At 40.1% G+C, this 12,793-nt stretch overlaps 1 protein-coding gene across 3 annotated transcripts in view; it reads right to left on the reverse strand.

Annotated features, from left to right (window-relative positions):
- Nucleotides 1-8,038, reverse strand: part of LOC139696368 (solute carrier family 23 member 1) — a 145,375-nt gene extending 137,337 nt beyond the window's left edge. For all 3 annotated transcript variants that reach the window (XM_071595114.1, XM_071595115.1, XM_071595113.1), the window contains exon 1: nucleotides 7,589-8,038. The gene's annotated coding sequence lies outside the window, so the exon portion shown is untranslated. The remainder of the gene's footprint in view (nucleotides 1-7,588) is intronic.
- Nucleotides 8,039-12,793: the final 4,755 nt, after the last annotated feature.

Raw genomic sequence — 12,793 nt, forward strand, 5'->3', positions numbered from 1 at the left:
TTATTTGCTACGCAAACTTAAAACGCTAATCATCAGGTAATGTATTTACGTTGCCTTTTTCCATTGCAATTATGAATCACAGAATTGAACTCTAGGGTTCAACTTTTGAACTTTAGGGAACTAAAAACCAATTTGTACTACATAAGAAGGTTTTTAGGGTTATTTCAGATTCTCATTCAAAGGAGCACTATTTAATTAACTTCTCATCATGACTCTTCATCACTTTTATGTTTTTCTATGGCTTTGGAACGTCAAAAAGATCTTTAGCTCTTTGAAATGCTATCAGTGTGCATACACATCATACCAGGAAGTGAGGTAACCAGGTGGTACCACTGTGTAGGTTATCACAAGAAGAGAACTCATTCAGCGTACTGAACATGCAAAGTGCTCAACCTATTGCTTAAATTGAAATAAATGTCACCTTATCAAGGATTAAACATGTAATTCACTGCTGGTTTGCATCAAAAGCAATTTATTTATTTACATTGAATTTATGGTACGTAAAACTTTTGATTTTGAGTTATGAATGTATTCAATTCATTGTATTGCCCGTCCCCCTGACCCAGGTTCGTTTCCGGAAAAGACCTTTGGGCAACCCTCGGCCCTTCAACCGAGTTTTGTGATTTTTCAAATATCAGATCTTTCATGGGAACTCCAGGGGGCACAGGGAAAGGAACTGGCCTCCTTTTTCATACCCTGATAATTTGCGGTTTCCACTCAAGCCTAAGGTGAACTCTACCCTAAACGATAAATGTCAACCCTCGGGATGATACCCGTGGTTACTGCTATGTCAAAGACTATTGCATTATACGTATACCATTATATCTAATAAATTATATTATTATTAGTGATTAGGCACGCGTGACGGGTAAAAAGACGCATATTCTCAATTTAATTACTTTCATGTTCATCAGAGTAATATGCCAAGGGGTAAATTTCAAGAAACTATGGGAGATACCGGGACAGTAACTTTTTCAAGGAATCATCCGCTAATATGCGTTACGATCCAACAATTTAAGAGCGTAAAAATAATTCACTTTCACCGGCATTCGAATCGGGCTGAGGCACTCGGCCGGACATCGAGCCATTCGGGTTCGAATCCCGGTCAATGCAAATGATTTTTACACTCTTAAATTTTTGCATCGTAAGCCAAAGGGTGTTTGATTGAAAGTTTTTCGCAGCGGTTAAAGTTTTCAGCGACGTTCTTAGAAGGAAGACTGAAAAGAAACGAATGAGAGCTAAAACATTCTCAATATACAGCAGAATATGCCGAAAAAATTATATGGAGAAAATTAAAAGGGTGACTTCCACAATTTTATTATATACATAAAGTTTGAACGAGGAGGAAATAGTTTTCAGATTAGCTGTATGAATCAATTTCGTAAGCTCAAAATTGAAGATTCTTTTTCCCATGGTTAATTTTCAACAATAAAACAATGTGGATGGGCATTAAAATGTCCTCTTGACAAAAAATGAACCCTCTTATGCTTATTATTCGGAATATATTTATTTTAAATCAATGAGCTGGATAGGGAAGGAATAAAATAATATTATATGGTTAAAGAAGAAGATAAAAAAGGTTGAGGGCCCATATAAAGTACGAATAACCCTTAATAAACTAAACAATATTCCAAAAAAAAGCTGCGGACTAGTTTTGTTTTTTTACCACCCTTGGTTGTTTATTTTAATTCGTGGTACAAAAGGAAAATTTCTCAATTGCAGCCTATTTTAGTTTAATTTTGTTTAGCTCTGGAAATGAGATGGAAATAATTTGATTGCCAGATATTTCATTTTCGTTTATTTTCTCCGGAAATTCATAACTTTCTCTGTTAATGTTTTTTGGAAACTCACAGCTGTATTCCTTATTTTGAATGATTGGTACGGCATATTTATTTATACTTTTGACCCATTCCGATGAATGAAATTTGTTGAGAATTTTAATCGTGAGGTGCTTTTAATAGAACTTTCAAATTAAAATCTATTAAGCTCGAATGCTGACTGTATTGGTGACTATCTCTCTTGTGTGCCACCTGACACTGTCTATCAGCACATGTGTATTTTTAATAATAATAATAAAGAGCATCGGCCTTTAAGAGGATCCCGGGATGCCACGTGCTTGTGGAAATGTTGGAGAAGACGCAGTATGGCTGTTGACTTAACAGCCTTTGCCACATGTATTTGCGGCGGCTGATTGGGTAGTGACAGGTATACGTGTATATGTAGATTTAGTTTATATAAATCGGGCCATCTAATTGGAGAAAGATGTTGCCGCATATTTTCCCCTCATGTCTCGGAGAGAGAACGTTATTAATTAAAAGCGATTTTGTGCAATTTAATGGCAAGTTAGTCCAACGAGTAGGCGTGCGTTCAAAGGTCGGAGGATGCTGGGTTCAAATTATGTTGGAGGCAGTGAGCACTCCTTGTTGAAACCGAAGTCGTCCGTGTTCCCGCGCAGCAGAACCGCCGTGGAAGCCGCAGGTGGCCCAGAGAAAAGAACTCGCTCCTTAACCTTGAAACTTGGTTTTCACACTTCGTTGGATTTGGTTTCAGGCCCTTACCCATCAAATCAAACTTCTGGATAAAGAGTTTGGTTAGGTTCACGTTACATTACCCACTCTTTTCAGTAGCCTAATTAAATGGGACTTAGAATACGGACCTGGATGTACTCCTAAAAATTATAAAGCCCTTCAACTCTTGATAATTTTTTATGGCAAGATTATGAACCATTCTTCTTGGTATGTACTCGAGCAAATGGAACTCTAGGTAAACGTACGAGCGTCAGCAATCCCGCCCCCGGGAGTGAATTGGTAGTCCAGATTAAGAAATCAAATGGTTTTTTTAAGCAAAGCATCGTGAGATTTATCCAAGATAGGGAGATAAATAATTTCAATGCAACAATTTCAGAGTGTAAAAATCATTCGCATTGACTCGGATCCCAGTCAAGGCGAATAATTTTTACCCTCTGAAATTGTTGCATTGAATTGCACATTAGCGGATGACTCCGTTAAAAGTTACTGTGGCGGCATCTCCCGCAGTTTCTTTGAAAAGATAAATAATTATTTCGTTATACTCCCCATTTATTTTCTCTAGAATCACGGTGACAGTTGTTCAGCGCCGTTCATACCTATTAAATGTACCTCTTTGAAATAGCAACCGGAAAAAAATACAATTTTATTGAATGTTTACGATAACTTATCCCCGCATTTCATTTTGCATTTGTGTTTATATCCTAAGGGTTTTTGTGGTTTCTTGCCTCTTTATTTCATTTGAAAAGAATTTGAAATTTAATTCAATTTTATGACTAACTAAATTTATTTAGTTTATTGAGTTATTTCTTAAACTAGCGGATGAGAAACATTTCGGGTTTTATGTGCATTTCGGTCGTGTTTTACTTTACGTTGTTACTTTCCAAGTCTCGATGGGGAGAGCGGTATCAAATAATCACTCATTGACAATTTTAAATGGAATACCATTCCGTACATAGATCAAGATTAGGTTGAGTAAAAGGTGAGATATAATTGAATATGTTCTCCTAATTACAAAAGTATATGGGCTTGAAATTCATCCGAAGTACTCTTGGGGGACGCCGTTGTAGTTATTTTTACGGAGTCTTCCGCTTATACGTTATGTATCGAAATGAAGTTTTATAGCGTGAAATTCATCTTCCTAGACCGGGATTTGAACCAAGACCCCTCGAACGGAAAAGAAACCTCCGGATTTGAAACCAGGTCAGGTAGAATTATTGACCTAATGGAATATCCCGGAAATAACTTACAAATCGTTTCGCTCGTTACCTTTTGTGAACTTGCCATAACGCAATGAACTGTAAATTAATAACTTTTCCACACGGAACGTATTTTTAGACGTTTCAACGCATAGAATGTCATCGTTATTCTTCAAGGCATTTCCTTTCGGGGCAGAAAGATTTAAAAAATGCCCTTTTTTAATTATTTCAGAAAATTACTCTCCTATTACTAACTTTTTCCGCACTACCACATCCTTCTTTTGTTACTGTCACATTCATGCATTGTTACGTATGCAGTTTTCTTCTTCCGAGGTCACTGACATTTTTTCATAAAATATGGAGTGGAGAATTATGTCACGATTCATTATAATTACAGAGTTAAGTTCTCGAAATGATGAGGGCTAAGACATCTCTGTGTGGAGAAGTCCACTCTGTATAATTAGGACTGGAAACACACATCCCCTTAGGGAACGAAGCTCTAGTATTTTGAAGCTGATACCCAATTGAATCATACCAGGACCACATTACGCTCCCTGGAAGTCGATCGGACGCGAAAGTATAATTTTGATAAAAATCACTGAGGAGATGAGTTTTACCCCAACGTAAAAAGTGCCCTCCTGTTTTTATCCTCGTGCAAACCTGTATTTTCTACCGTGGATCTTTTTTTCCGATGAATCTATTAGTTTTAAGCAAACATCACAATCATTTGGTAGGGCTTCTCGGAAGAGTATTTGCGGCAAAAAAAATGTTTATTTTTTCAGAAGAGAAGTGCCATTATGACTTTGAGAATGTATTTTGTCAACATGACGAAGATATTCATGCGTTCCCGCGGAAAGGTCCGGTGGAAGGTTTGTCTTTAGAGTATTTCGGTGTTCCCTCGCGAAAATATCACCCGATATGCACACCCAAAGTCGAAGCCTAGCGCGGTCTGCTGGCGATCGAAAACCTTTAATGGCGGAATAGACGATAAACATTCGTATCAGTTTTTTTATTTTATTTTTATTTTTAGTACCCTAAAAGCTACCGCTAGGGTTTGTGATATGGAGTGAATAAATACTGGATTAATTTTGACCCGAATATTTTTCCCCCTACTGCAGTCGGACAAAGTTATTCTGATCCCTTATCGTTCGTAGATAAATGGAATCTTAAATCTATCTTTTCCACACTTAATCTCTCTAATTTTATTGACATGATCACGCCTACCCTAGTACGGTGGGAGTAATAATACATTGCAACCATCACTGCTAAAGAGATATCCTTCTAATTCATGCAAGAGGTTAAATCTGTATTTTACCCTTCGCTCCGTGAATGATTCCCAGCCTAGCTCCTCCAATATTTTGGATAGGCTTCTAATTTTATTGTAACAACGTTTTAACTATCTTACTCCTCTACTCGGCACGCGATCCAATGCGGCATTTCAATCCAACGTCTTGAGGATCCCATATACTTGCAGCATATTCTAAATCAGGCCTAACCAGCGAAATATTTTTGACCTTTCCATCACAATTACTTAGTACTCCTCTGATGAATTCTAATTTTTTGTTAGCTCTTCCACATATTCCCCGTTTGTATTTCATTAAGGAGAGGTCGTGAGTGAGGGTAAGGCCGAAGTATTTCATCGAGTCTACAGATTCCATTTCGGTGTTCCCAATACAGGAGGCAATTGGGAGGGAATTGCTCTTTTCCTAAAAATTCATCATTACCCACTTTTTTAAGTTTAATCCTAATATCAAAATGTCGCTTCAGCGTTGTGTAGCATTAAGGTAATCTGATAAAACCTCTCTATCCTCATATTTACGGATATCTCTATGATCCACTGCAAGGTCTGCAAATTCTGTCGTTATAGTAAATAAGGAATAAAAGAGGTCCGATAATACTTCCCTGGGGAACACCTGAAGTGGATTCTCTCGTATTAGAACTCCATCTATGAATACTCTTTGTTCGCGACCATTAAAAAAGTCTTTAACCCAACCCCGGATATTTTTATCTATGTCGTATGCTTATAGCTTGGTAAATAGTTTACTATGAGATACTTTGTCGAAATTTTTCTTTAAATTAGAAAAACCGCGTCCCCTGGAACATTCGTGCGGGGTAAATTAGTTGTTCATCAACGGTATTCTTTCGTTTATTATTACACCATGAACGGAGAGAAACCGCCTTCTAATGATTCACTAGCTTATCTCGAGGGTATAGGAGTATTTTTTCACCCATCCGTTTATAACCAAGTTCAAAGTCGAAGGTTGGTTTGACAGGGGACGGTAGATCTCATCTAATGCCAAGACGCGGTGTGGGTGAAGTTTGCACATCAAGGTTGGGGGACCAGTTCCTTTCCCTGTTGCTTCCTGGGAAGATCTGCTAACCGAAAAATATCACAGAGATGAACCAGAGGAATCTAAATTCACCGGGAATTAAACCCGAGCATTCAGATCACTAGCCGAACGCTATAATCACTGGGTTACCACGCCAACATCGACCTCCATTTATAGATAAGACTAAGTCATGACCTAAACGCCAGAGGCTAGAACACGGTTTTTTTAGGGATCCTTTGACCTGTCAGAGATACCACCTGAGATGGTACTCCTCTACTCCCTTTGTTTCACGGGTCAAATAATAAGGTTTCATAAATTGAATATCTTCATTTTTTTTGGGCCAATTTAAATAATTTCTGCAACAAAATACCGGATACACAGACTCCAAACTCTAAGGCAATAAGTACGCTGATGAAGGTAGTTATCTCTAGAACCTGGATTCTCAGTTATCTCAGTTATCACCAGGTTATCTCAGTGTGAATCTTGGGTTTTAAGTAAGATTTAGCGTTGGCTTTAACCATGTGGACTGTGACGCAGTGATGTTGAGTGTACCGTATTTCGTCGTAACATATTGTTCCTTTAAAGTCCCTAAAATTTCAGAGCGTGTTAGTATGCCTCGGTAACTCAATTAGCTGATGTACTCGGCCGAATGTCGAGGGATCCGAGTTTGAATCCCGGCCAAATCGAATATTTTTTGCAAAATTGTTGCGTTTAGAGCAAGTTAGCGGATGACTCCGTTAAAGTTACTGTCGCGGCATCATATTTAGTTCTTTGAAGTTTTCTAATTGATAATTCCACATCTATATAGATACTCTGCGATCTACCAAAAAGGTGTGTGGAAGTGAGTGCAAGGTGGGAGGGATATAGGATAAGGGAGCGGAAGGCTGTTTTAAGGGTTAGGAAAAAGGAAAAAAAAATCACTAAAAATCCCCGAAAAGATTCAAATCCAGCAACATGCCAACGGAAAATAGTTCCAAACAATTGTTAAATTCACCCATTATGAAATATATCAGTTATATGAAAAATAAGTGTATAAAAATGAGGCAAAACCACATATACCAATACCAGAACTTCATTTTAGAATCTTGAAATTCTTGTACGGTGAAATATGTTAGGTGAAAAATTTAAATTTTAAGGAGAAACTTTGGTAGCTCAACGGCTAATAAACTTCCGTCTGCAAAAAGAGAGAGTAGGATCTCGGCCTAGGCGAATGATTTTTTTCAACAGTGGAATTTCTCGCACATAAATTCACATGAGCAGGTTACTCCACGCCAAGTGCCGTTGCGGAATACACATTTTCTTTGGATTTTTCCAGGACCAACACCACTTGTGCTTTAATTTCGTGGAATGTGGCTTTGTGCGCAAGAATACGATTGCTTCGTAGCACAATACTTATGCACGGAAATTCGCCCGAAGATATTTCTCCTTTAAATACCTGTTATAGGGGTACGGGTTTGAATGCCGCTCAAAGCGAATGATTTTTTTCTTCCCGCGGTGAAATTTTTCGCGCATTTGCAATCATTCTCGTACTCACACGAGGGAGATGGGGCTTTGTCCTCTGCCTAGACAGGGTCACCGGGATGATATGGCACAGTCGTCGGAGAGCCCTCGTCCCGCCGGGTCGTTTCTTCGCCGATGGTGCCTCTCTCTCTCTCCCCGTGAGTCACGAAAGGTCCTGGGGAGCAGCCCAGCGCGCGCGCGGACCCCTTCTAGTGCAAAATCCCGCGATCGACGATGGTTGAGCGCCACCGCATCAAAGCCGTCGCGGTGAGGACGGCTGGCCGGCCCCGGCTGAATGAATCGCTCGTTCCACGAGGCACGCTGGATGTGTGGGGGGTAGTGTCGAGGTGGAGGAATTATAACTCGTTCCCCTCCCTGATTTTTTCTCTTTGTGTTCCCGTCACGTGACGGGAGACGTCGGCGTAGGTAGGCCTCAAGACTCGGGGTCCGTGCACATCACGTAACTCGCCTGTGGACCGCTTGCTCCCCGAGAGTCGACCGATGGGCAAATGAGGGTCGGACGTCGGTCGGTTGGATTGAGGGGGAAGGAGGAGTTAGCGGGGGGTGGAATTCCCGAGGGAGAGGGAGGTAGAGCGGGTGAAGAGGTTTTTCACGCTCGGCGGACGAGATTGAGTCGCTCGCCGTAGTCCTACAGGTTACATAATTGTCCCCGCGAAGGTTCCACCTGAAACAAACCTCGCTGAGCGCAAGTCCCCATTTCAAAGTGACCTCGGGAATCGAGATTTGAGAGTAGTAGTCGGCGGTGGGAAACGGTTTCACGTCGGAGTACCGCTACGTTTCATCTTGTTTAGATAATTTAATCTCGGTTAATCCGTTGACTTTCTCGACAGAAATCGTGAGACTGCGACGGAGGAAATAAATGATGCAAGATTTATTGAAAGCCGGTTATCTTCCTCGCCTCGCCTCTGATCCACATTCCGATGATCTTCCTCTCGTCACTCAAAGCTTCGAAGTTCTATGCAACGGATTCGGTTCTTCCTGAATCTCCACCTGTATGCCTCACACCACTTCTTGCCCTCCTTCCTCTTTGATTTTTCTAATTGTTCACCTTGATTGATGTTTCCCTACCAGTACTCTCCACCCGGAGATCCGATTTGGGGGACTATTTTTGCCCCCAGAGTCTAACTCCTGGAGGAATTCCATGACGTTATATTTGGATGCGAGGCTGCATCTTCTCGTTGTCTTCCACATCGCCAATTCCGTAATATTCACTGTTGTACCCTGCCTTGGTAGTTGATACCGGAGTCGCCTATGCCATTTTCGTTGGATAGTTTGCTTAAGGAGCCACTTTTATTCGTTGCCGGCGAAACCGGTGACCTTTAGCTCCGTAGCCGGACATGCTTCACATGAGCTTCCTCAGCCCCTTGATTTTTCTGATAATACAAAAATAATATGAGGTAATTGATAAAGAAGTATGAGGTAGTGTGTTAAAAATAATATGAGGTAGAGTGTTTTGTGTTGCATATTCATGTGGTGGTGGAGTTTCGCATTCTTGCGCGATGCTGGATGTATATCGTGCTGCATCCTGGGGTGCAGTTTTTTTTTGTTGGTTTCTGGTATATGTGTTTGCATGAGTGTTGGATGAAGGGATTTTTGCATGCGTGTGTGTGGGTGTAATTTTCCATGTCGCTGTTTTGCATGTGGTATTGTTCCTTTTTACGGTTGGTGACCTAACACCCCCCGCCACGCGCCCTTGTGGCGGCTTGCGGGGTATTATGAAGATATAGGAGAAGTTTAGCAAAGAGTACGGAATAGAATGCTTGTTTAAAAAACGTGGATTTGGAGGGAAATCGCGCGAATTCTGAGGCACGGTAGCAAAATCAAGTTAATAATGAATGTGGTGACTGAACGAGATATTACGTTGGAAGAACGAGTTCGGTATACAGAAAATGATAGCAATATACGTGAAGGTAATGAACCTTGACGAATGTAAAAGACTAGCCGGGAATAGAAAGGAAAGGTAGGAGTTACTCCGGCAAAGGAAGCCTAAGGCTGATCTACGGTTGTATATGTCGATTTATTGGCATTTTATATCTTTTTATTGCAAGACTTGAAGTCTTGTCGTTACTCCCGTCGAATTAATTTATTGAGATGGGAGATAAATTGCCACTTACACATCTAAACAGAGTAATAGTAATAATGCCAGAGGTTAATGGATGTAGTATATGCTATAGTGAAATTGTTGACATTTTCTCTTAATTATAAATTGTGGCTCCTCAACTCTCTATACGCTTGTTCAATTGTGGGTTGGGACTCATTGTTACATTGGAATTAAAATGTATAGGTCTAATGTTGGCTTCATCATGCTGTATATTACAAGAGACCCCAGTAGTAATGATCAGGTGTATGTCACACTCTTTTAAGATTAATGTGCACAAAAATGTATCGCCATTATTATGTGTTCCGTCAGACTATAAATGCACCTTCATATATTATTATTTTTCTCGAATAATTAATTTTCTTGACCCACGAAAGATCACTCACAGATGCTTAAGGTGTCGGGAAGGGAACATTTAATTAGTTGTGACTATTTTCAATTTCCTCAAAATGGTGAAATCATGAGTGAAATGATTAGGAAAGGAAAGCACACACTTTGGGTAAAATATGGTCGTCATGAGAATAAAGAACTCGGAGTTGATAAATAAATTAGCATTTAATTGGGAGGAGCGTAGGGCTACTGTGGCTATTATTCGAATAGAGAGCGTAATGATTTTGCCTTGATTTCTCCACTACTTCCTGAAGTGCATCTGAGGATAGTGTGTTGATATGTGGAAAATAAATTCGACACACGTTCGCCAAAGTTTTGATTTGAGGATAACGACTTAGACTTTATTCTAGAGTGAATTCACCACACTACATGCAATAAATCCGTCGTCAGTGCCCAAAATTTAGTATTGCATTTCCTTCTTCATCAAATTGAAATGGTATTTCTTCCACGGAAAGTCATGCAAGAAAGACTGGTTTACACACGAGGGATAACAAGGGGACACTACGGATAAACTACAAGTATTTGAGTGCGAATAAACTACAACTAGAAGTACTTGTATTTGAGCCGTTCAATGCTGCTTCCATTCGCTTACTCTCTCGGCGTGAAGCAATCTTAACTCGGGCCACGTCCGTCTGAAGACACGTTCCTGCCGTTGTAAGGATTCTATTGATAATGGATGCGTGTATCAGTAGTACTATCACGATGTTTTAAATTTCCGAGGATATTCGAAAGGCTGAAAGAAGACAATAACTCAGGTAATGCCTTTTTGGGCGACAAATCAGCTTTCGCTAGCGTAGGGCTCTGCTCATTCCATTCCGAGCTGTTATCCAACGTCGGTTTTGCGCAATAAAATTCTAGGCGAAGGCACGGAGCATACAATATTAGAGTGTCCAGCCTCTCTCCTACCACTCGTCTACAGGGAACTGAGAGGTTAGAAATTCAGCGGTCGTAGTCCAGCCGTATCTGCTTCCTGCCGAGGGGACCGCCTCAGGGAAGTGCTGGGATGCCTGGACACCAAATTATATGGAAGCGTGGATGTGTGAAGTTTCTTTGACAGTCGTCTCCTAAGCATCCGAGTCTACATGATGATGGTGACTCGTGATACCCTCCTCCCCACCTTTCTCTGCAATTCCTGTTCGATTTGGCATTTACGTTTGACTGATTGATTGCTTAGCAGGTGAGGCCTAGAGCTCTTATAAACGGTTTAATTCGAATAATCTTGGTCATTCCTACTATCTACGTCGTGCACTGCATCTCACGAAAGAATCATGTGGCAGCGGGTGTTATTTTTTATGCAACAGCGAACGATAAATATGGTGTTCGTATAAGAAATGTCAGGTGACAAGATTTTTTATCACAACTATTCGTTAGCTTTACCTCGATTTTGTTGTTATGTTCCTCCTTTTGAGGATGCTTTAATTGCATGGAATAAATAACAAATGGTAAATTATTTTTTAAAAGTGCGGTTTTCCATTTAGAAAAATGTCTGGGGCACCTGACCGATTTTGACGATAATCGTATTCAAAACAAGGTGATGGCTGCATGCATTCATCCCAACCGTTCGTGGTCTGTTAACAAAATTATATTGTGGTGAAACGAATTTTTATATAAAAAAGAAATATGTCCTTTGCGATCACAAATTATTCGAGAGAGATCTATTTCAATCTTTTTTTTCTGTTAATAATCTTTCTATATTTATTCGCGTAATTAGACACCGAAAAGGTGTGTGGCTGGAGATGCATCACACCGGGCAGAGCGACGAGTTTTGGACAAATACCGTGTATGAAAGTTTGGGCATAACGGACAATTTCTGACTTGGAAAGTAATCTAACCAGGTATTAAGAATCTGTAGAGAATATGCATGAATAGTTTGCCATTAGTAAAGAATAAAGAAAAAATTGCTAAAAATTTCTTGTTTGTAATATCAACAAAAACGTCAACTACGCGAGGGAAAAAATACCGTTACCATTAGAAAATTGATATTAGATGTTAGCATAAAATATCTACCAACAGCTGCCACATGCCCAAATAGCATTCGGTTGCATAATTTAAAGTTCATGGGTGGTGATTTGGAGACATCTATGACTGCATGATTCAGGGAATACAGGGGATCGGGGTTCTTTAGTGTGTGGTGTACTGGTTAGTTTACTGTCCTACCACCACAAGATCCTGGGTTTGAATCCCAGCGGCAGAAGAATTTGTCAGTGGTGCTAAGTGGAGAGAACTTCTCGTGGAGTACGCCGTCCGTCGGATCGGACGTTAAGCTGGGTGTGACCCCTTAGTAGTACCGATGCATACCTGAGTTTCTCTTCCATCTTTCCCCAATCCCTGAAAATTCTACCCCGGCCAAAATTTCTACCTGTGCCTCTATATATATATATATATATATATATATATATATATATATATATATATATATATATATATATATATATATATACATATACATATATATATATATACATACATATATATTTATATTTTTTTCTATATATACATACATGGATGGTCCATTATGAAAGTGATGCGCATGATTTTATTGTGACGCGACCATCCATTGTAGCGCGGTAAAACCGAACGGAGAGTGTGTTGGGGGTCTGCCCTTCCAACGCAGCCGGTCGCCAGGTTGCTTCGAGCAATCAGAGCGGAAAAACGCGCCTCCTTGTGAAATACGTTTTTCGTATTTGTGACACAGCACGATGAAGCGTTGCGTTGCGTCGGAGATGGGTA

The sequence above is a fragment of the Hetaerina americana genome, unplaced genomic scaffold (assembly GCF_022747635.1).
Source record: "Hetaerina americana unplaced genomic scaffold, ioHetAmer1.1.p SCAF_7, whole genome shotgun sequence".
Classification (NCBI taxonomy): domain Eukaryota; kingdom Metazoa; phylum Arthropoda; class Insecta; order Odonata; family Calopterygidae; genus Hetaerina; species Hetaerina americana.